At 40.4% G+C, this 25,085-nt stretch overlaps 1 protein-coding gene across 1 annotated transcript in view; it reads left to right on the top strand.

The window, feature by feature from the left end:
• Positions 1-9,179: 9,179 nt before the first annotated feature.
• FGF13 (fibroblast growth factor 13) overlaps positions 9,180-25,085 on the top strand; it is a 514,549-nt gene continuing 498,643 nt past the window's right edge. Inside the window, exon 1 of the mRNA XM_041741581.1 lies at positions 9,180-9,442. The gene's annotated coding sequence lies outside the window, so the exon portion shown is untranslated. The remainder of the gene's footprint in view (positions 9,443-25,085) is intronic.

Here is a 25,085-nt window from a genome sequence, read left to right as displayed (position 1 = left end):
GAAGAAATACCAAACAACAAAAAATAAAACACTTGCTTGGCCCAAGTACACCTGTTTTGCTGCTCCCCAACGCGTGTCCAGGTTGAGGCCCTCCTTGTTTGATTAGACCAGCAGAAGAGCATTTTCCACCAATCCTGTGAAGAATTCTGTTGCTGCCACAAGCACAAGGCAAAAATCTCTGAAGGCCATCCCAGAGTTTCACGAAGTACCCTTCTCTCCACTGACCTCCTCCTTCCTCATCCTCATCCAGTGCTGTTTCCTCATCCTGCCTGGGCTTATTCCCCTCAAAGGTTTTTTTTAAAAAAGATTTTTATCTATTTATTCATGAGAGACAGTGAGAGAAAGAGAGAGAGAGAGACAGAGACCCAGGCAGAGGGAGAAGCAGGCTCCATGCAGGGAGCCCGACGTGGGACTCGATCCCTGGTCTCCAGGATCACACCCCAGGCTGAAGGTGGTGCTAAACCGCTGAGCCACCCAGGCTGCCCCCCTCAAAGGTTTTTGAATGTACAGTTGACCCTTGAACAATGCTGGGGTGAGGTACGCTGACCACCCGCCCCCTGACTCAACCAAAAATCTATGTAAAACTTTTGACACCCCCCTCCAGACTTAACAACGGATAACTTACTATTGACCAGAAACCTACTGATAGCATAAGCATTCAATTAACCCATACAGTTGACCTTTGAACAGCAATTGTTGGAACTGTGCAGGCCCACTTACGCAGGGATTTTTTTCTAATAAATACAGCACAATACTATAAATGTATTTTCTTTATGATATTCTTAATAACATTTTCTTTCCCCTAGCTTACCTTGTAGTAATACAGTATGCCTTACCTAGAGCACACAAAATATGTGCTAATGGAAAAGAGGTCTCTTTACTAAGATTATATCTTTGAGGTTCTCAGAGAGGGACTAGCCTGATAGAGGAGGGGATTAGCCCTGTTTCAGTTGGGTTTCAGTCATTTGCAATGAAAAGTCCTAACGGATACATTCAGGGAAACCCTCTCTCCCTCAGCTGTCAAACCAGAAATCCACTGGTCTCTTAGTAAGGTTGCCCTAACCTTTTGCACGCTGCAGCCGGAGGGATCTAAATAGCTGAGAGCTCAGGTCTGTGCTTTCTGCCTCTATGGATCTCTGCACCAAGGAAGCAGTTTTCTTCTTTCACCATGCTCCTTTAACCCAGCCTCCCTATCTCCAGAAGTGCCTATTCTGTTGTCATCCTCATAGGACATTTCCGACCCCAGGCTCCTGGGATGAAGGCCTGCTGCTTCCCTTGCAAATTTCATTTTCCCAGATGACAGTCTCTGTGCCTATTGAAGGCAATTTCCTTGATTAAATTCTTTTTAATGATGGATCCTATGGCTTCTGGAAGGCTGGGTTCCACCATTTACTTTACTTGACATTTTGAAACATTTTAGGTATATAACAAATGACAGCAAATAAAATCAGTACCCCTCCCCCCCATTACCTATTTTGTGTTTCTGGGAAGCATGTCCAGATAGCTTTAGGTAGGAGCTTCAGGGAGCAGCTAGACAGCTTTAGGAAGATACTGCTGTTTCCTGGGTTTAAGGGGAACGACAGCATTTTCTGTCTTTCACCAAGTGCTGCTCACTATGTCTCTTTTCTGTACCAAGCCATGTGCTTGGGGCTGAGGCACTGAGAGAGAGGGAGGGAGAGAAATGGACAAAGAAGTCACAACTCCTGTCTTCAAACCACACATGTGACCTTATTCTGGAGAGTCCACATCTGTCAGCTATTTCATCTTCTGCCTTTGTCACGGTGCTGCTGTGGAGAACAAGTAGGTTTATGGCTGGGGAAGCACCCCAAGAGTCTCTCGGGTGGGAGGTGGAGGTAGTAGTATTCTTGTGGTCAGTCTTAGTTACTTCCAGGATGATCCAGGGTCTCCTTTTCTTTGACTCTGCCTATGCCATCTGACCTAGGGGCTGGACCCATCTGTGTGAGGTCCCAGAAACAAAAGCATCTAGAAGAACAGAGATCACGAAGAGCACAGACCCAGCATAGTCACCTCAAATAGTAATGAGGAGTGGGGTACCATGACACCTCCGGTTGCTCATTGATTTAGCCTATGGCTTGTGCTGAGTGAAAGGATGTTATCCAGACTTAGTCCTCAGCCTGGTGAAGCCACTATACCCTTGCTGAACTGCTCAGCAAGCACTGGACACCAAATACAAATCTGATCTCACAATCTTCACTGTCCCCTAAACTTGTGCACCCCATCCTCATCCCCACCCCTTCCATCTAGCTTTTCTGCACAAAATCTTAGAAGTAATCCCTGACTCCTCCCACTCCTTTCTCATTTTCAAATAGACACTGAATTCCGTTCATTCTATTTTCTGAATTCTGATCTCATCTGTCTGCTTCTTTCTCATCTCCCTATTCCAGGACAGGCCACCACTGTCTCTCATCTAGTCCTCTGTAATAGTCAACTAGTTGGTCCCATGCTTGTATTCCTACCTACATTTAAAAAGGAAAATCAGAGCATGTCAACCCCTTTCTTAGAACATATATTGGCTTCCCATTGCTTTCAGGAGAAAGCCTCCATTCCTTACTATGATCTCTAAGGCTCTGTGTGTAATCTGTTCCCTCTCTGCCTCTCTATCTTTATCTCCTACCAAACTCTCCCTAAGTCTATGCGCTGCAACCTCACTGACCTTCTTGTGAGGTTTATCCTATTTCAGAGTCTTGCTTGTACTTGAGAAGCTTCCCTCTCAGTCCTACCCTTTCACCATCAACTTTCTTTACTTTCTGGTCTCTGTTAAGACTGGATTGACCTTCCTCTCATACCTCCTTAGTACTCCATATATTGTCTTCTTCACATTTCTCAAAGTGGATTGAAATTAGTATGCAATGAGTGGTTGTATGTGGCCCTCATCTTCCCATATTGAGCTCCATGAGGGTGGTGGCCATGGCTCTGCTCACCACTGGGTCTACAGGCCGTGGCCAAGGCCTAGTACAAGTGTGGCGCAGAGCAGGAACATGCTGACTCATCTAAGTTTGGTTAGTTTTCTAAACCAGTTGACATCCAATCTCTCTGCTTGCTGTAGCCCTGAACCTGAGTGAAAACCATTAATAAGTCCATTTTGAGCTACATTCTTTGCCTCAAATCCTTCTACTATCTCTCTGTCCTACTCAAAGCCACCATCATTTGTCTCATCTAGATTTCTACAGCTGCCTTTCTATCTGGATACCTTTCAGCTTTTTCTCCTCAAACTCTTTTCACTTACCTTAGACTTACTTTTTTTTATGCCACTCTCATGCCTGTGCTTATGCTGTTCTTTTCTACTGGGAATGTTCTTTCCTGATATTTCATCTTGCCCAAATTGTACCCATTCTTTAGGACATACTTTAATTGATAACCTTTGAATTTAGTTTTCTCTTATTCTCTCCTTCTCCTAGCTGAAAGAGATTCTCCTCCTCTTCTGAACTCCAATGGTATTTTTATCAGTACTTCCTTCATGGTTCTGATGACTTTCTGTCCTGTATTAGTGTTGTGAGTGAACAAGATAAACTCTGACTACCACTTATCTGGGCACTGGGAGCAAAAGGTCATCTTTCTATCCCCCTTGGTACCTGGCACAGTGCCTGCCACATCAGAGGGTCACAATACATGTTTGTGGAATGAATCCATGAACTCTCCTTCAGCCTCTTCCTCCCCTACTCACCTGACTACTCAGATATGCTGTATTAGTTTCCTACAGCTGCCATAACAAAGTACCAACACTGGGTGGCTAAAACAGCAGAAATTTATTGTCTCTCTTTTCAGAGTCTTGAAGTCCAAAATCAGGGTGTTGGCAGGGTCGATTCCTTCTGAGGGCTGAGGGAAAGATCTGTTCCAGAACTCTCTCCTTGGCTGCTAGTTGCCTGTCTTCTCCTTATAGGCAAACTTCTCCTTTACATTGTCTTCCCTCTATGCATGTCTGTCTTCATGTCCAAATTTCCCCTTTTTATAAGGGTATCAGTCACATTGATTTAAGGCCCATCACCCTAATGACCTTATCTGTTAACTAATTACATCTGCAATGACTCTATCTCCAAATTTGGTCACATTTTTAAAAAGATTTATTTATTGGGGTGCCTGGGTGGCTCAGCGGTTGAGCGTCTGCTCAGTGGTTGGGCATCTGCCTTCAGCTCAGGGCATGATCTCAGGGTCCTGGGATTGAGTCCCATGTCAGGCTCCTTGCATGGAGCCTGATTCTCCCTCTGCCTGTGTTTTTGCCTCTCTCTCTGTCTGTTATGAATAAATAAATAAAATCTTTAAAAATATATTTATTTATTTATTTTATAGAGAGAGATAGAGAGCACGATGAGGGGAAGAGGGGCAGAGGGAGACAGAAAGAGTGTTAAGTAGACTCCGCACTGAGCATGGGGCTCAATCTCACAACCCTGAGATCATGATCTGAACCGAAACCAAGAGTCCAGCACTTAACCGACTGCACCACCCAGGGGACCCCCAAATATGCTCACATTCTAAGGACTCTGGTTAGGACTTCAACATAAGAATTTTATGGGGGACATAATACAATCTACAACTTGCCCCCCAATCAAGACAAAGAAAAATTGCTCTTCAGGACCTAAACCTTAATTAATTCCAACTCTAGTCAAGTGCTTACTGTATAGGGGATGTCAAAGTAAGAGTAGTAGAATGAAAGAAATACATATTTCTCTGCCTATTTGGATCTGAGGGTGGGATGACAGTATAATAGTGCCTAGCATGGTTCCTGGAGCATAGCAAGTATCCTATAAATGTTTAAAGAATACAGTGATGCTATGGGAGTCAGTGGCCCCAGATTTTAGACTGCCAATTTTGCCACTTGTTTGCCATGTAGCACTGAGAAGTCACTTCCAGCCTCTCAGACTTAGTTACCCCACTTTAGGATCTTAGGGTCTGTCCAGGTCAAACACAGCCTGGCCATTCCTGATGGAATGTCATGGAGAAGAATAAAATCATGATCCACATCAGTGAAGAATGCTCTTGTCCTGCCTTGTCAGTTCTACAGCCAACTTGTTTGTGGACCTGTGGCCCCATGCTGGAGCCCCACATTCCTTGTTCTTGGCTTCCATAGCACAGGAAAGGTTGTGCTTATTTCACATGGCTGTCAGGAAAACTCTCTAGGTGATTCAGACTCTTGGAATTCTTAAGAGCAGGTACCATGACTTTTGACTTTTTTAAAAAATTATTTTTATTTCTCTGTTATAGAAAATTTCAAGCAGACATGAAACTTAAAGAGAAAAGTATAGTGAGCTGCCCTTACCAGTTACCCAGCTACAACAATCATCAACTCAAGGGCATTCTTTTCTTTAAAAAAAAAAAAGATTTATTTATTTATTAATTATTTATTTATTTATTTATTTATTTATTTATTTATGAGAGAATGAGTGAGAGAGGGGCAGAGGGAGAGGGAGAGAAGCAGACTCCCCGCTGAGCAGGGAGCCCACAACAGGGCTCAATCTCAAGACCCCAAGATCATGACCTGAGCAGAAACCAAGAGTCAGACACTTAATCAACTGAACCACCCAACTCAAGGCTGTTTCGTCTATATCCCTACCTATTTTGTCCTATCAATCATATATTGTTTGAAGCCATTCTCACACATCAGGCCATTTCATCAATAAACGCTTCAAGATATGTCTCTAAATGATAAGGTAATTTTATCATCCTATCATATCTAAAAATTAATGATTCCTTAACTATCAAATATCCTGTTCACATTAAAAATCCCTCAGTTGTGTCACAAATGTGTTCTTACCTTTGGTATATTTGACCCAGGGTCCAAACAGGGTCCATACGTTGTCTCTCAAATATCTTTCAATCATGAAGTTCCCCCTTCTTTTTTTGTCTCCTTGAAATTTCTTCATTGAAGCAAACAGGAGACTATAAACTCCTGCCTCTCTGTTTCCCTGGTGCCTAGTGTGGCACTAATAAAAGAATCAGAACTTAAATGATGTTGAGAGAATGAATTAACAGGTACGTGAAGGCTCATAGCCTCATCAGCCTGGTGCCTTGCTTGGATGGGGCTTCCACTTCTCAGCTGCCTTTGCCTGTTGTCCATCCTTGGACTGGTGTCTCTTTGTCGAGCCTCAGTTTCCCGGTCTGCAGAGTGGAGCTGCTGATCCCTGCCTTCTGCTCCAGCTCCTGGGAGGTTGTGACAAAGGCTGGGATTTTAAAAATAAAGCCTAAAACAGCTTTGAGCAATTGGTGCTATAAATACCAGAGGAGGAATTCTATTATTAAATGTCCTTTGTTCATAGAAGCTTCAGGCAGAGTGGTAAGGTTGAGAAGTAGAACCCCTTTTCTTTTTCTTTGGTGCTTTTAGGAGTGTGGTGACTAGAACAGGCTGGGCTAGGCGCACGCCCCAGGGTGGGGAGTCCAGTCAGCGCCGCTCTGGCTGGGGCAGGCTTGCAATATCCTATTGCATGCTGGCAAAAATAGAATAGCCAGGAGAATGTGAGGACGGAGACAACTGTTCCTGTTTTGAAAAGCGTCGGAAGGATGTAGCTACAGGTGGGGGTGAAGGTCTGCCCCTAAGAGCAAAGCCCAGCCAGGAAGTTGCTGGGCCCCCATGCTGGAGAGCTGAGATTTGGGCTGGACTCCCGACAGCACCCGTGGCCCCAGTGTCTGGTCATGTCACTGATGACAATGGAGAACTTCTTCCCTGGAAATTCTGCACGTGTTTATGAGTCAATTAGTTTTCATTCCAAACAAAGAGATCAGAGAAGCTCTGATGAGTGGCCAAGAACTGCTACAGAAGAATGAATAGCCAGTTAGGTCAAGTTTCAGCCTTCCCTGGTTTGAAGAGAATTCCATGCCAGCAGCCATGAGATATTGCTCTGGCTCATGCAAGCAGCCAGGAAACAAAAGAGGGCCTCCCCTTTGGGGCATATTTGACCTAACCTGTACTCCAGTGGGAGGCTTTAGGTGGTATTTCCCCCCCCCTACTCTCCCCTTACTCATCTCCTCTCTCACCCCCAGCCCCACTTTTTACTAGGTGGCACTTGTTGAGACAATACCTCTGGTCTAGAATATACTGGGTGTCCCTGTAGGGTGTGTGCTATGGGAATTACAAAAATCACAACAGAACATGGGAGTTTGCAAAATGATCACTAGGAATTTAAAAAGTAAATTTAAAAGTAATGAGGACCTAAATGTACCCATATGTGAAGTGGGAAGTTTTAAAGTTTCAGCCTTTTCTGAGCTTTCTGTGTGCCCAAAAGAGGAGCTTATTTTGGAAGTGGAAGAAGTATGATTTTTTTCCTCATCAACTCAAAAGTGGTTGAACCAATTTAGCTCGAACTATAAAAAGACAAAAACCAAATGCGCTCTGGTACAAGATTTCTGTGTGGAATTAGAGTGGAAGCAACTAGAGGGGTAAGAGCATGGAGACCTAGTGCCTTGAAATCCTGTTCTTCCAGCTGATTTTCTGAGGCCCACCAGAGGGTCTTAAGGGTGGGTTTAGGGCCTGGGGTTCTGAGTCAAATAGGCAACTAATTCAAAATAAAATCCTCTTTTTAATAGGAGGTTACTGGAAGTTTCCTGGAATCTGAAATTATTTTTCTAAGCATTCTCATTTTTGTGTAAAGCTTCCAGCACAACCAGGATTTTCGTTATGTGTTTAATGAATGAATTTAACTATATATTGACCTAAAGAAGGAAATGGTCTAGAGCCATTAAGAATACAACTTTGGAGACAGGTGCATCTAGGTTCATACCCAGCTCTTACCCTTATCCCCCTTTCTAGCTGCTTGAACTTGATGCTGCGCCTACCACTTCTTCTGTAGAACCCAGATGAATTTACGTCAGGCTTTGATAAATATTAATTAAGATGATAAACATGAAACACTAAGAATAGTGCCTGACACATAATGAAACCCCAAAATAGTGGTTATAGTAGTTGTAGTAGTAGTGGTATTTACAACATTGGGGATGGTCTGAGGGCTTGCCTTCATGTGCTTTTCTACCAAATCATCTAAATTAGTGTTTTTCTTAAAAAAAAAATTTATTGGAGTTCAATTTGCCAACATATAGCATAACACCCAGTGCTCATAGGTTAGTGTTTTTCAAAAAAGTAAAAATTTTCTGGTGACCAGCAATAAGAAATATATTTTATGTGGTGATCAAGTACCCATAAACACAGAAGAAATAAAAGTTTCACAGAACAATACTCACCCTTACTGTGTGCAATGCATGCTATTCTAGTCTAGTCTACTTTATTGTATTCAATTCTATTCTATTCTACTCTATTTATTTTATTTCCTTTCATCTTTAAATGTTGATACAGCCTGCTATATAGCTTTCACCACTATCTAATAGGTCATGGCCCACTGGTTGTTAAATGCTTACCTAGATGAAGCTGGGGAAGTCACTTAGCACTCTCAGGATCCCAGACAGCCGTCTTCTTCTGAATTAACACCTCTGGCTAAGGGTTTGGAGCCAAAATAGATGTTTCCTGAATTTTCTTCCCCATTAAAACTACCTGTTGGAACAATGAATGACAGCTACAAAGTGATTAGACATCAGACCTCCTCATGCTTTCACCATTGTTCTGGCTCCTGGATGAGGACGTTCTTTTCAAGACCCTTCTTGCCAGTCAGGCCGGCATCCGGATTTGGCTGCAGAACCTGGCACAGACATGCAAGTGCGTGCGTGAGTGCATGCATGCATGCATATGAGCGAGAGAGGGAGAGGGAGAAGGAAAAACAGAGAGAGATTGAGAGAGAGAGAGAGAGAGAGAGAGAGAGGGAATGTGTGTTAGGAATTGGGGAAAACAGGGAAAGGACTGCCAACTTCTCAATGTTTCTCTCTAACATCTACCTATCAAGTTTCTGCCAGATTGGAGGGGAATGCCCACTCCTCTGGGTAGTAACACTTTCCAAAAGGATCCTCCTTCTCTGGAGATGCCTGACACAGTGGAAAAGAGCCAAAGCACCAATAGTCGCCAGCTCTTTGCTCCGCCTCCCTGGTTTGGTCCCTTCGCCTTGACAGAGCCTTGGTCCCAGTAAGATGATCTGACCACAGCTGGTCTCCTACACTTAGAACAAGTTGGAAGCAAGAGAACTTGGGGAAGGAATTTGGTTTCACTAAAAATAGCTGCAATATAGACCCTGTGACTTACCACTCCTCAGAACAGTCTGATGTGAACTGCACAGGGTCCTCTGACCCCTGCGATTACTTTGGACTTTTTGCTTTCCCTGCTGGGAGCCCTCAAAACCAGGAGGGGCTTAGGGAGTTGGGGTGCTTTGGCTCAGATGCAGACTCTTGCAAATCTCAGAAACGCTCGATGATGATATGATCAAGAAGCTTCCTCCCCTCCGGGAGCGCGTGACTGTTGGCACTAATAACAACAGGTCCCTTTAAGATTTTAGTTCATGGTGGGATCTTGTTTGCTCCTCACTGCCAGGCCCATTGCGTCTCCACTTCTAAGGTAGGTGAAAACAAACTAACTGGGGAAATGCTACTGGAATTGTGATCCTCTTGGGTAACCCCTGCCTGGGTTTCCTTGGCCGAGGGCCGGGGGGGCAAATGTCAGGACAGGACGTAGCTTATAAATAAAAGTCTAAGTCCATGCTCCCAACACCCACAGTAATGTTTGGGAAGTCATTCCTGTCCTTGATCAAGCCACGGTAATGTTTGGCGATTATTTCCTTTTCTCTCACCCTCCCACCCAAAAACCAAGGTAGGTTGAAAGCTAGCAGGAAAGCACCTCAAATGTTAAATTTCACCCTTTATCAACTTCTCTACCTAAAGCTGCTTTATTGTAGATGCCCTGTCCTTCTTGTCCTGCTGGTAAATCTGAGAATGTGAATTTGGCTCAGAACATTGGTTGTCTGCGTTTGCCTCTTTTGCTATTCAGCCACAGAGATATTATAGAGCTGCCTAGAGTAGGGATTCCCATAATCCAGGCAGTCGCCTCAAAAGAGGGAAGCCAGTCCAGGTACACAAAAGATTTGCTTGGATTCCATTTTCTTCCTGAAATGCTGCTGTCAGAACTCATCTCTGATTTCTAGCCTGTTTATAGCAGTGAGCCTTGGAAAAGGACTTGGAATCAAAGGGGAGCTAGAAACTTTTAGGGGTAAAATTAAGAGCCCTCAGAGAGAAAAAGAAACTGCCTTAGTTGTTGGGAGGTGAAACACTAACAACTTCTTGCTTAAAGTTGACTTTAGAGCACTGTGCTAAATGAACTCCTGTGCCAACATTCCAGCTTGCCAAACAAAGGTGTTTTCGTGTAAGCGAAGAGACACTTCAGTAACAGATATGCTTACTTTAAATGAAAAGCATAATCTTAAAATATTACATGGCTGGAAGAAATGAATCTTCAGATGCCAACTCATCATCCCTGTGCATTTTGTAGAGGGATGGATTATTCTAACTAACACTTGGACATTGTATCCCCTCCTCACTTTTTTTCTTTCATCCATCTTCAATGTAGATGAGTGGATGAGTGTCCAAAGAGCATAAACTTAAAATCTTAAACCTAGAAGAAACATCTTGGGAGTCATATGGTGTGTAATTCTTATTGGAGGATAAGTTGGGATGAGTGACCTCAACATGGATACGCGGTGGATATTTCCGTTTTGAAGCCAGGGCTCTATCAGCATCACATCCTACTAGCACTTTCTCCTTTCCCATATTATTATTTTAAGGTTCATTTGTGTTGCTGCAAAGCTAGATGAAACATTTTGAATTATTTTCCCCATGTTGCATTTGTGCAGCCATATGGCATCATCAATACCAGGTGCTGGTCTTACCACCCAAACATGTTGTCACATCTTATTGAAAGTTGTCAGGGGTTTTGCATTCAAATTGGGTGTGTGTTTTATTGAAGCATCTTGGAGAAAGTGAGTCTCTGAAGGTTGCCTCCAAGTAGCACACTTGCCTAGTACTTTGAACAAGGGATTCCACTAATAAAACCTCCGTGAACAAACAGCTTTTCAGGAATGCATTGTCAGTAAAGCAATGATTCTTAAACTCCATTTCATGAACTAGTGCCAGGCTAGGTGCTCAGGAATCACCTGGATTATTTAAGAATATAATTTCTGGGCCACACCCCTGGAAATGCAGATTTAAAGGGTCTGGGAATGGATCCCTGGAACCCGGACTTTTAGCAAGCAAGCATTCTTCTGATGCATGGCCAGATTTGGGGAGCATTGTAAAAATCAATGTCCTCCTGCTTTTGTTTTGTTTGTCTGTCTCAAATCTCTCAATGATTTTCTTTTGTCCTTAGAATAGAAACTTTATTCCTTAGAATAGGAATAGCCCTAACCCATCTTTTGAATCTTATTCCTCATTATGCCTCTTCACCAACCCCTGCCCCCTGTCAAGTCAAACGGAGCACTTCCCATTTTGCTTTCATGCCCAAGTACTTTACTAATGTTATTGCCTTCGACTGCTGTGTCCTTCCTCACTTTCCTGCACACCCAAATATGCCCCACTATTTTTGTGGTCTATACTTTAGTGTGCATAAGAAGGACTTGGAGGACTTCTTTAAAATACCACTCCTGGGACTCACTTCTGAGGATTCTGATTCAGCAGGTCTGGAGCACCTCAGAGGTTGTGATGCTGACCTTGTTTTCAGAAACAGTGCATCTAGCTCAAATGCCCTCTCTTTCTCTAAGTAGGCTCTATGCCCAACATGAGGCTTGAACTCATGATCCCCCCCCCCCCATCAAGAGTCACATGCTCTACTGACTGAGCTAGCCAGGTGCCCCTCCAGTGCCATCTCTTTATAAAACTATCTTTTTTTTGGTATATTTTTTTATTGGAGTTCGATTTGTCAAGATATAGTATAACACCTAGTGCTCATCCCATCAAGTGGGATCCCATCAAGATTTCCTCAGTGCCCGTCACCCAGTCACCCCATCCCCCTGCTCACCTCCCCTTCCACTACCCCTTGTTCATTTCCCAGAGTTAGGGGTCTCTCATGGTCTGTCACCATCTCTGATTTTTCCCACTCATTTTCTCTCCTTTCCCCTATGATCCCTTTCACTATTTTTTTATATTCCCTGTATGAGTAAAACTATATAATGTAAAACCATCTCTTGAAGCATTCATGTTTCCCCATGTCAACTTCCATAGCATTTTGTTTAGAGCTCTGAAATTAAAAATTTCATTCTCTTTTTATTTGAATTATTGCTGGACATCATCATTTGCCTCATGTGACAAACATTCATCAAGTACCTAACATAAAAGGTGTATCTTTCCTTATAAAACCCAAGCTTCTTAGGAGATAGGATCTCTGCTCATTGATCTCTGGAAACACCTTGGGCATGACTGTGGAGTGTGTCAGTGGGCATAGCAAAGCTTACATCACTCTGCGGTATATGAGGCAAGGAAATCACCTATCCCAAAATAAAGCTTTATTTTCCCTAAGAGATGTGGATGCGAGGCAGGTCCTTTTTGTCTCCATGCCCCAAATCTGAGATTTATGCACAAGAGTGGGATCTGAGAAGTCTTCTGGGGTTGGGCAATCTCAGAGCACAGCGATGACTGAATTCCAGGGAGTCTTTTGGCTTAGGTAGGATGGGAAAGTACCGGCTTTTCTAAATACAGTAGTTCCGTCCTAAGGGAGGGATGAACACAGTACCAAGGGGTGCAGAGGAGGTGCAGGAGACATTGGGTGATGGGGATCTGCAGGGTCTTCCTCCACTTGAGATGGGCTTCCTTTCGTTGCTTTACCAGGTGTAGCACTGCAGCTCCTCTGGAATTGTTTGTCATTGAAATGCTGAGGCTCCTTAATTATTTTTAATTAACTTATATACATATAAAATAACTATATAAAACATATGTAATAACCCATGTTACTAACTTAATATGTACCCTTCCATGTTTTATTTTCATGTAACTATGTGAAACATGCATATGTACACATATATACATGCATGTGTCTTTTATAGAGTATTTTACAGAAATTATATCATGTTACACTTTTCTGCATTTTATGCTTCTTGCCGTTTACCTTACCGTTTATGAGCTGTGTGACCTTAGGGCTTCAGTTTCCTCATCTAGGAAATGAAGATGGTAATACTGCCTGTCCATAGGGTTGCTGTGAGGATTCATTGAGTTAAAATACATAGAGCCTTAAGACAGGGCTCTATGTGAGTGTTTGCTATTGTCATCATGACGGCCATTCTCATCAAACAAAACCTACAAATCGGCTGCACTTGATTAAGTTCATTCTTTTTTTTTTTTTTTTAAGTTCATTCTTTTTGATGGCAGCACAGGATTTTGTGATATAGATGGTGACCAGGTTATTCAACCATTTGACTTTTAGCAGACATTCAATTTGCTTCCATTTTTTGGTCACTAAAGAGCAACATGGCAATACACACCTCTGTATATATACCCTTGTTTTTCTTGTGCTAGGAAAGATTTCTGGGAATGGAATAGCTGGGTTGAAGGGTATACATATGTTGCTTTAAATTTCACCAAATATTGCAATACTTCTTTTTAAAAAGCATGTAACAAATGCACAGTTCCACCAATAATATATGGATGTATGTATAGTTTTTCCTGCGATCCCAGGAACAGCTGATTTTACTACTCTTAAATTTTAACAGTCCTATGGGTGAAAAGTGTCATCTCATTGTTACTTAAAAGTTGAGTTTCTCTGGCTACTCATGAATGTGAGCATTTTTTGAAAAAAAAAAAAAAACTGTTGACCATTTGGATTTGCTTCATATGTTGAAGTGGTTCTTCATGTGCTCTGCCTATTTTTGGAATGGGTTGTTTTTCCTTGTCAATTTGTAAGAGCTCCTTGTACATTATAGCTATAAGCCCCTCATCTGTTCTTTGCATGCAGCTATGTTTCCAATTTCTTGTTTTATTTTAACTATTGTGCCTTGTGCCAAAATTTTGAAAAATTGTATATAGCCAAATTTCTTTTCTAACTTCTGGGTTTTAAGGATTGGTTAAGAGGGTATCCTTACTCCTATGTTGTGCATGTAGTTTCTCAGATTTTCTTGCAGGGCTTTTACTGTTTCTATATGTAAATATGTCTTTTTCTAGAAACTGTATTGATTTTTGGCATAAAGTATAGGTTCAATTACATATTATTTCAAATTAATAGCCAGTTGCATCTGTATTGTTCATTAACAATCCATCTCTTTCCCACTGAAATGAAATACCGCTTTGGCCATGTATTAAATGCTTATATATGGGGTTCAATTCCACATTCTCTATTCTATTCCCTTATCTAATTGCCTATTATTCCTATGCCACTACTAAGTTTCGACTTGATTATGGTGACTTTAGGGTATATTCTGATATCTGGCTTGAGATGTGTGTCTCTCCCATTATCCTTATTTGTCATGGTTATTCTAAGGGTTTTATTCTTCTGTAAAAGTATCAAGATACTTATATTATGTCTATAAATAAATGTTCTCTTCTTCTCTTGAAAAATGTCGGGAATTTTAATTGGATTAAAAATATTGATTTGGGGAGAATTAAAATTTTATGATATGAAGTCTTATGATTTTTTCATTTATTCCTTTTTTTTCAGATTTTGTTTTATGTCCTTCAGTAAGCTATTGCTGTTTTCTTCACACTGGTCTGGTGCTTGTTAAATTTAGTCCTGTGTATTATATAGGCTTTTTTCATTATTCTGAATGTCGTTTTTCCTATATTCATTTTGTGGTGTTGATCCCTTGAATAGAGAAACACTGTCTTGTATAGCAAACTTGTATTTCTTTACTGTACCACTTGCTCTAAATAAGTCTCACAGGCTTTACTATAGTGCTTTGTCTAGATGTACAAATATACCATTAACAGGCAAGGAAATCTTTGTACTTTCTGATATTTATAATAGTTCTTTCTTTTTGAGGGGAGGGTCAGGTCTTTTTTTTAAATAAATTAATTTTTTATTGGTGTTCAATTTACCAACATACAGAATAACACCCAGTGCTCATCCCGTCAAGTGGCCCCTCAGTGCCCGGCTCTCTTTATATATATATATATATATATTAGACTTTCCAAGACAATGTTGAATAATAATAGGGATGGGGGGATTCTTGTCTACTTCAGTATTTTATTTGAACAGGTGAGTGTTTTGTCATTTGAAATAGTATCTTGCACCTGCTTTTGGTAAATAGTCTGTATTAAGAAATTTTCTTCTAATCCTGTTTATTTTCTTTTTTAAAAGATTTATTTATTTATTCATGAGACACACAGAGAGAGAGGCAGAGACATAGGCAGAGGGAGAAGCAGGCTCCTTGCAGGGAATCTTATGTGGAACTTGATCCCCAGACCAGTATCACACCCTGAGCTGAAGGCAGACGCTCAGGAGTCCCCATAATCCTGTTTATTTCCAAAATGTATTACGAATTACAGCTGAATGTATCAATTGACTTTGAAGCTTTTCTTGATATCATTATTCACATGATTTTTCCTCATTAATTAATTGATGTAATTAATTATGCCAGTAGATCTGCTGATATTGAGCCTCCTTTACATTTTCAAGTGTAGTCCTATATGTCAGTTAGTAATTTCTGTAAAACAAGCCAGCCAAATCCCCAGTGGCTTCAAAAACAGCAATCATTTGTTTTTGCTCATGTTTTCTTCAGGTTAGTTGGGGTCTGGGTGATAGAGTCTGAGCTTGGCTTAGTGGCTTCGCTTGTCACTTTAGGTCTGTTGATCTTTTGAGGCTGCTTTGCTTCAGGTTGTTGTGGCTGGAGCAGCTCTGACTCAGGTAACTCTTATCCTCCTACTTGCCAGGGCAAGTAGTCTAGCCAGGCTAGTCTTAAAGTGATTGCAGAAGCTCAGGCAGGAAGGAAGATGGAAATGTATGAAGCCTCTTAATGCATAGGCTGGGTAGTGAGACACTTCTACCTCATTTTATTTGCCCAAAGTCATTTGGCTTATTCTAAAGTTAAGGGGCAGAGAAATGTATTCCATATTGATGGCAAGAACTCCAAAATCACTTATATCAATAAGATGTTTTAAGTAAACCTCAGGGTAACCACAAAATAAAAACCTGTATTAGATATGCACAAGAGAAGGAAATCAAAATTTACCACTATCAAAAAGCATCAATTCACAAAGGAAGAAAGCAAGAGAGGAAGAAAAGAACTATCAAGATCCAGAAGACAATGAACAAGAATGCAATAGTAAGTCCTTACCTGTCAGTAACTACTTGAAGTGGAAATGAATTGAATTCTCTAAACAAAAGGCATAGAGTGGATGGATGAACAGAAAATCAAGACCCATGTATATGCTGCCTACAGGAGACTCACTCAATTTTAGGGCACTCACAAACTCAAAGTGAAGGGATAGAAAAGTACATTCCAAAAGAGAGAATGTGTAGCTATACTTACATCAGACAAAATAGACTTTAAGTTAAAAACTGTAACAGGAGACAAGGTCATTATATAATGATATGGGGGTCAATTCATTAAGAAGATATAACAATTATAAATATATATGCACCCAATATCAGACTACCTAAATTTATTAAGCCAACTCTAACAGATGTGAGGGGTGTTATAGACAGTAATATAGTAATAGTAGGGGACTACAGTACCACACTCTCAGCAGAGAAAGGATCATCCAGATAGAAAATCAATAAGGAAACATTGGACTTCAACTATACTTTAGGCCAAATAGACCTAAAATACACACACAGAACATTTTACCCAATAGCAAAAGAATACACATTTTTGTCAAGTGCAAGGAACATATTTCAGGATAGATCATGTGTTATGCCACTAAACAAGTCTGGCAGTTTAAAAAGATTGGAATCATACCAATTATTCTTTCCAACCATAATGGCATAAGACTAGAGATTAATGACAGGAGGAAAATTGGAAAAATCACAAATATGTGTAAATTAAACAACATACTCCTGAACAACCAGTAGTGCCAAGGGTAAAATCAAAAGACAAATAAAAAAGTATCTGGAAACAGATGTGAAAATGCAAATACAGTATACCAAAATGTATGAGATGTGGCAAAAGCTGTGCTAAGAGGGAAGTTAATACTGATAAATGCCTACATCAAGAAAAAAGGAAGATCTCAAACAACCTAACTTTATACCTCAAGGAACGACAAAACAAGAACAAACTAAGTGCAAAATTAGCAGAAGGAAGGAGATAACAAAGATCAAAGCAGAAATAAATGAAATACAGAATAGAAAAAACAATAAAAATATAGCAATGAAACCAAGAGTTGTTTTTTGAAAAACAAACAAACAAACAAACAGAAAAACCATGGACAAACTTTTAGCTGGATTTACCAAGAAAAAAAGAGAAAGGACTTAAGTAAATAAACTTATAAATGAAAGGGGAAGTATTATAGCCAATACCACAGAAATACAAAGGATCATAAGAGAATACTATGAACAATTATATGGCAACAAATTGGATAACCTAGAAGAAATGGATAAATTCCTAGAAACATACAACCTACCAAGTCTGAATCATGAAGAAATAGAAAATCTAACCAGACCAATAACAAGTAAGGAGATTGAATTGGTAATCAAAAATGTCCCAACACAGAAAATCTCTGCACAAGATAGCCTAACAGGTGAATTCTATCAAATATATAAAGAAGAACTAATGCAAATTCATTTGAACGCTTCCAAAAAATAGAAGAGAAGAGAATACTCCCAAACTCATTTTATGAGACTAGAATTGCCCTGATACCAAAGCCAGCTAAAGGTACAATAAGAAAAGAAAACTACAGGCCAATATCCTTGATGAATGTAGATGCAAAATTTCTCAAAGAAATACTAGCAAACTGAATTCCACAGAACCTTAAAAGGATCATATTATCAATAGGTGCAGAAAAAGCATTAGAGAAAAATAGCATCCTTCCATGATAAAAATAAAACCTCTCAAAAGGTTGTGTACAGAAGGAATATACTTCAACATAATAAAGGTCACATATGACACATCTACAGCTAACATCATACTCAAAGGTGAGACGTTGAAAACGTTTTCTCTAAGTTCAGGAATATGGCAAGTGTGCCCACTCTTACTACTTCTGTTCAACTTAGGACTGAAAGTCCTGGCCAAAGTGATTAATAACAAAAAAGAAATAAAGGGCATCCAAACTAGAAAAGAAGGAATATAATTGTTTCTGTTTGCTGATGACATGATCTTGTATTTAGAAAATCCTAATGACTCCACCAAAATCTCTTAGGACTAATATGTGAGTTCAGCAAAATTTCAGGATACAAAATCAACATTTAGGGTTGCCTGGGTGGCTCAGTCGGTGAAAAATCTGACTTTGGCTCAGGTCATGATCCCAAGGTCCTGTGATTGAGCCCCACATTGGGCTCTCTGCTCAGCAGGGAGTCCGCTTCTCCCTCTACCTCTCCCCCCTGCTTAGGCTGTCTCTCTCCCTCTCAAATAAATAAAAATCTTTAAAAAATCAACATTTAAAAATCACTTGTATTTCTATACACTAGCAATGAACTATGTGAAAAATAAATAAAAAACACACTCTTGGGACGCCTGGGTGGCTCAGTGGTTGAGAGCCTGCCTTCAGCCCAGGGCGTGATTCTGGAGTCCCAGGATCGAGTCCCACATCAGGCTTCCTGCATGGAGCCTGCTTCTCCCTCTGCCTGTGTGTCTCTCTCTCTCTTGCTGTGTCTCTCATGAATAAATAAATAAATAAAAATCTTTAAAAAAAAACACACTCTTATTTACAATAGCATCAAAAAGAATAAAATACTTAGAAATAAATTTAACCCAGGAAGTAAAAAATCTATACACTGGCAACAATAAGACATTGATGAAAGAAATTGAAAACAACACAAATAAATAAAAAAATATCCTATGTTCATGGATCAGAGGAGTTACTATTATTTATTTTTATTTTTATTTTTTGTATATTTTTTATTGGAGTTCGATGTGCCAACATATAGCATAACTCCCAGTGCTCATCCCATCAAGTGCCCCCCTTAGTGCCCATCACCAGTCACCCCGTCCCCCCACTCACCTCCCCTACCACCACCCCTTGTTTGTTTCCCAGAGTTAAGAGTCTCTCGTGTTCTGTCACCCTCTCTGATATCTCCCACTAATTTTCTTTCCTTTCCCCTATAATCCCTTTCACTATTTTTTATATTCCCCAAATGAATGAGATCATATAATGTTTGTCCTTCTCTGATTGACTTATTTCACTCAGCATAATACCCTCCAGTTCCATCCACGTTGAAGCAAATGGTGGGTATTTGTCGTTTCTAATGGCTGAGGAATATTCCATTGTATACATAGACCACAGCTTCTTTATCCATTCATCTGTCGATGGACACTGAGGCTCCTTCCACAGTGTGGCTATTGTGGGCATTGCTGCTAGGAACATCGGGGTGCAGGTATCCCGGCATTTCACTGCATCTGTATCTTTGGGGTAAATCCCCAGCAGGGCAATTGCTGGGTCGTAGGGCAGATCTATTTTTAACTCCTTGAGGAACCTCCACACAGTTTTCTAGAGTGGCTGAACCAGTTCACATTCCCACCAACAGTGCAAGAGGGCTCCCCTTTCTCCACATCCTCTCCAACATTTGTTGTTCCTATCTTGTTAATTTTCCCCATTCTCACTGGTGTGAGGTGGTATCTCATTGTGGTTTTGATTTGTATTTCCCTGATGGCAAGTGATGCGGAGCATTTTCTCATGTGCTTGTTGGCCATGTCGATGTCTTCTTTGGTGAAATTTCTGTTCATGTCTTTTGCCCACTTCATGATTGGATTGTTTGTTTCTTTGGTGTTGAGTTTAATAAGTTCTTTATAGATCTTGGGTACTAGCCCTTTATCTGATAGGTCATTTGCAAATATCTTCTCCCATTCTGTAGGTTGTCTTTTAGTTTTGTTGACTGTATCCTTTGCTGTGCAAAAGCTTCTTATCTTGATGAAGTCCCAATAGTTCATTTTTGCTTTTGTTTCTCTTGCCTTCATGGATATATCTTGCAAGAAGTTACTGTGACCGAGTTCAAAAAGGGTGTTGCCTGTGTTCTTCTCTAGGATTTTGATGGAATCTTGTCTCACATTTAGATCTTTCATCCATTTTGAGTTTATCTTTGTGTAAGAGAATGATCTTGTTTCATTCTTCTGCACGTGGCTGCCCAATTTTCCCAGCACCATTTATTGAAGAGACTGTCCTTTTTCCAGTGGATGGTCTTTCCTGCTTTGTCGAATATTAGTTGACCACAGAGTTGAGGGCCCATTTCTGGATTCTCTATTCTGTTCCATTGATCTACGTGTCTGTTTTTGTGCCAGTACCACACTGTCTTGATGACCACAGCTTTGTAGTACAACCTGAACTCTGGCATTGTGATGCCCCCAACTCTGGGTTTCTTTTTTCAATATTCCCCTGGATATTCGGGGTCTTTTCTGATTCCACACAAATCTTAAGATGATTTGTTCCAACTCTCTGAAGAAAGTCCATGGTATTTTGATAGGGATTGAATTAAATGTGTAAATTGCACTGGGTAACATTGACATTTTCACAATGTTAATTCTTCCAATCCATGAGCATCGAAAATTTTGCCATCTCTTTGTGTCTTCCTCAATGTCTTTCAGAAGTGTTCTATAGTTTTTAGGGTATAGAACCTTTTCCTCTTTGGTTAGGTTTATTCCTAGGTACCTGATGCTTTTGGGTGCAATTGTAAATGGGATTGACGGTTTAATTTCTCTTTCTTCAGTCTAATTGTTAGTCTAGAGAAATGCCACTGATTTCTGGGCATTTATTTTGTATCCTGCCACACTGCCGAATTGCCGCATGAGTTCTGGCGATCTTGGAGTGGAGTCTTTTGGGTTTTCTATGTAGAGTATCATATCATCGGCGAAGAGAGAGAGTTTGATTTCTTCCTTGCCAATTTGAATGCCTTTTACGTCTTTTTGTTGTCTGATTGCTGAGCCTAGGACTTCTAGTACTATGTTGAATAGCAGTGGTGAGAGTGGACATCCCCATCGTGTTCCTGATCTTAGGGGAAAGGCTCCCGGTGTTTCCCCATTGAGAATGATATTTGCTGTTGGCTTTTTGTAGATGGCTTTTAAGATGTTGAGGAATTTTCCCTCTATCCCTACACCCTGAAGAGTTTTGATCAGGAATGGATGCTGTATTTTGTCAAATGCTTTCTCTGCATCTATTGAGAGGATCATATGGTTCTTGGTTTTTCTCTTGTGATATGATCTATCACGTTGATTGCTTTACGAGTGTTGAACCAGCCTTGCATCCTGGGGATAAATCCTATTTGGTCATGGTGAATAATCTTCTTAATGTACTGTTGGATCCTACTGGAGGAGTTACTATTATTAAACTGTACATACTGCCCAAAGCCATCTATAAATTCAATGCTATCTCTATCAAATAATTTCAACGTCATTTTTCATAGAAATGGAAAAACTATCCTAAAATTCATATGAAGCCACAAAAGACCTCAAGTAGCCAAAGAGATCTTGAGAAAGGAGGAAACTGGAGACCTTACACTCCCTTACCTCAAACTGTATTGCAGATCTGTAGTGGTCAAAACAGTATGGTATTGGCACAAAAACATACCAATAGAAAAAATTAAGAGGCCACAAAGTAGGCAAGAATACTTAATGGAGAAAGCACAGTCTTTTCAAGAAATGGTGCTGGGAAAACTGGATACTTATGCAAAAGAAATGCAGTTGAACCCCTATCTTATACCACTCACAAAAATTAACTTGAAATGGATTAAGTATTTAATTATAAGGCCTAAAACTGTAAAACTTGAAAAAACCCCAAGACATTGGTCTTGGCAATGACTTTTTTTTATATGATGCCCAAAATACAGGCAACAAAAGTAAAATTAACAAGTGAGACCACATTAAACTAAACACTTCTGCACAGCAAAAGAAACAATCAGTAAAATGAAAAGGCAACCTAAAGAATGAGAGAAAATATCTCCAAACTATGTATCTGATGAGGGGTTAATATCTAACATGTCTAAAAGAAATTCATACACTTCAATAGCAAAAAAAGAAAAAAATTTCAATTAAAAAATGGGTTAAGGACCCGAATCAACATTTTTTTGAAAAAAGACATACATTTGTGGCCAAGAGAGGGTGCATGGCTGGCTCAGTAGGTACAGTATGCATGTGGTTCTTGATCTGGAGGTCCTGAGTTCTAGCCCCAAATTGGATGTAGAGATTACTTAAGAAATAAAATCAAATGTTAAAAAAATTACAATAAACTAATGTGGCCAAGACATATGTGAAAAGGTGCTCAACGTCAATAATAACCATGGAATTACAAGTTAAAAACACAATGAGATATCACCTCATTAGAGTGGCTGTTGTCAAAAAGACAAGAGATAACAACTGCTGTAGACGATGTGGAGAAAAAGGACCCCTTGTGTGCTGTTGGTGGGAATGTGTATTGGTATAGGCACTATGGAAAACAGTATGGAGGTTCCTTAAAAAAGTAAAAACATGGGGATCCCTGGGTGGCGCAGTGGTTTGGGGCCTGCCTTTGGCCCAGGGCGCGATCCTGGAGACCCGGGATCGAGTCCCACGTCGGGCTTCCGGTGCATGGAGCCTGCTTCTCCCTCTGCCTGTGTCTCTGCCTCTCTCTCTCTCTCTCTCTCTCTCTCTCTCTCTCTCTCTCTGTGTGTGTGTGACTATGATAAATAAATAAAGAAAAAAAAAGTAAAAATATAAGTACCATATGCCCCAGCAATCCTACTTCTGGGTATATAGTTGAAGGAGATGAAATCACCATCTTGAAGCCATACCTACATCCCCATGTTCACTGCAACATTATTCACAAAAGACAAGACATGGAAACAACCTAGGTGTCCATTGATGAATGAATGGAAAAAGAAGATATGGTGTATATATACAATGGAATATTGTTGAGCCATAAAAAGAAGGAAATCCTGCCTTTTGTGACAACAGGGATGGACATTGATGGCATTACACTAAGTGAAATAAGTCAGATGTAGAAAGGCAAATACTGTACAATCACATTTGTATGTGGAATCTGAAAACATCGAACTCATGGAAACAGAAGAATGGTGGTTACTACCGGCTGGTGGGGGAGGGTAGAAACAGATGTTGGTCAAAGAGTACTTCCAGTTATAAGATGAACGTGTTTCAGGGATTTAATGTACAGCATGATGGCTGCAGTTAGCAATACTGTTTTATTTATTTTAAAATTGCAATGAGAGCAGATCCTTAATGTTCTCATTATAACAACAACAGCAAAAAGGTAATTATGTGAGGTGAAGAATGGGTTAACTAATCTTAGTTTGGTGAACATTTTGTTATATATATAAAACATATATAACATATATATAGATTATATATTTCAAATTGATATATAGATTATTTATTTCAAATTGTCTCATTTGTACACCTTAAACGTACACAATGTTATGTGCCAATTATATATAAAAAAGGGAATTTATACCCCCCTAAAGCTGGAAAAAGGGGAATTAAGGTGCTTTTCTTTTTCTTTTTTTATATCCTGCAGTAATTTAAATGATATTGAAACTACTTGTTTTAAAAAACAAGTTGAAGGGCACCTGGGTGGCTCAGTGGTTGAACGTCTGCCTTCAAGCTCAGGGCGTGATCCCGGAGTCCTGGGATTGAGTCCCGCATCGGGCTCCCTTCATGGAGCCTGCTTCTCCCTCTGCCTGTGTCTCTGCCTCTCTCTCTGTGTGTCTCTCAGGAGTAAATAAATAAAATCTTTTTTTAAAAAAAAGTTGAATTAAAACAGATGAACCACATTGTTATGATGATTTTTTAAATTTTATTTTAAAAAATATTTTATTTATCAGAGAAGAGAAAGAGAGAGAGAGAGAGAGAAAGTAGGAAGAGGGGCAGAAGGAAAGAATCTCAAACAGACTCCCCACTGAGTGCAGAGCCTGATGCGGGGCTCAATCCCACCATCCTGAGATCATGACCTGACCTGAGACCAAGAGCCATATGCTCAACTGACTGAGTCACCCAGGTTCCCCAGAAAGTGTTTGTTTTACTTGCTTTTAGATAGTTCATAATTTTTCCATCATCCAACAAGTGTTTTAGGAGGGTATTTCTTAGTTTCCAAACAGTGACTTTTTGCATTTTAAAAATTATTCAAATTTTATATTTATTTTATATTTTAAGTATTTAACATTTAAATATAAAACTGTATATTCAAATTTATCATATGCTATGCTCCGGAAAGCTCTTTTTAATTATCTTTTAGAACAAGTACTGCCTTCCTCTGTCTCTTCCCTCTTCTCCTTCTAGAAGACTTCTTCAGGATCTCTGCACCTCTTAGATTTTCCTTATTTCCTTCTCGTGATATTTTTGGCTTTGTGCTTTGTGATTCTTCTAGTTTATCTTCTAGGTTAAGTGGTCTCAGCAGTGATCATCCTCTCATTCTGTTCATCTACTGTACTGTCTACTTAGGAATCATGTTGTGTAGTTCCAGAAAGTCTGTTTTTTTTTTTTTAATTTTTTTATTTATTTATGATAGTCACAGAGAGACAGAGAGAGAGGCAGAGACATAGGCAGAGGGAGAAACAGGCTCCATGCACCGGGAGCCTGATGCGGGATTCGATCCCGGGTCTCCAGGATCGCGCCCTGGGCCAAAGGCAAGCGCCAAACCACTGCGCCACCCAGGGATCCCCAGAAAGTCTGTTTTTATGCTGCACTTGAATCTCACCCTGTGTTCCTATTTTGTTATTCTCGTTGTTGTCGAAGTGATCATTTGTGTCTCCTCTTGCCAGTCTATTTCTTTAGGCATGTGTTGCTTAGTCAACCTTTTTCTGGGTGCTGGTTGGTTGCTGCACCCACAGAAATGGTTACAAAGTGTTTTGTCATCAGCCCGTGGGGGTCAGCTGACGCTGGAGCTTTCTAAGTGCTGGTAGGCCCTCAAGCTGTGGGAAGCCATCTTCTTCCCAGGCCTCTTCACATGGTCCTTCTCTACACTGACCTGCACTGTTACTTTATTCTTTCTTGGCCCCTTGGAGGCCTAGGAGACCAGGGACACAAGTTTGATATTGTTTTCCCAATGTCCTGGTGTCCCTGTGCTGGCCTTGCTGGCACTGGATCCAGGCTTTGCTCAGCACACAAGGAAGATAGCCTGACAACACTTCTTTGTATGAAATTCCCCAATGCCTAAGG

The sequence above is a fragment of the Vulpes lagopus genome, chromosome X (genome assembly GCF_018345385.1).
Source record: "Vulpes lagopus strain Blue_001 chromosome X, ASM1834538v1, whole genome shotgun sequence".
Classification (NCBI taxonomy): Eukaryota; Metazoa; Chordata; class Mammalia; order Carnivora; family Canidae; genus Vulpes; species Vulpes lagopus.
Note: the sequence above shows the minus strand (reverse complement) of the source record. Positions and strands in the feature narration are given on the sequence as shown.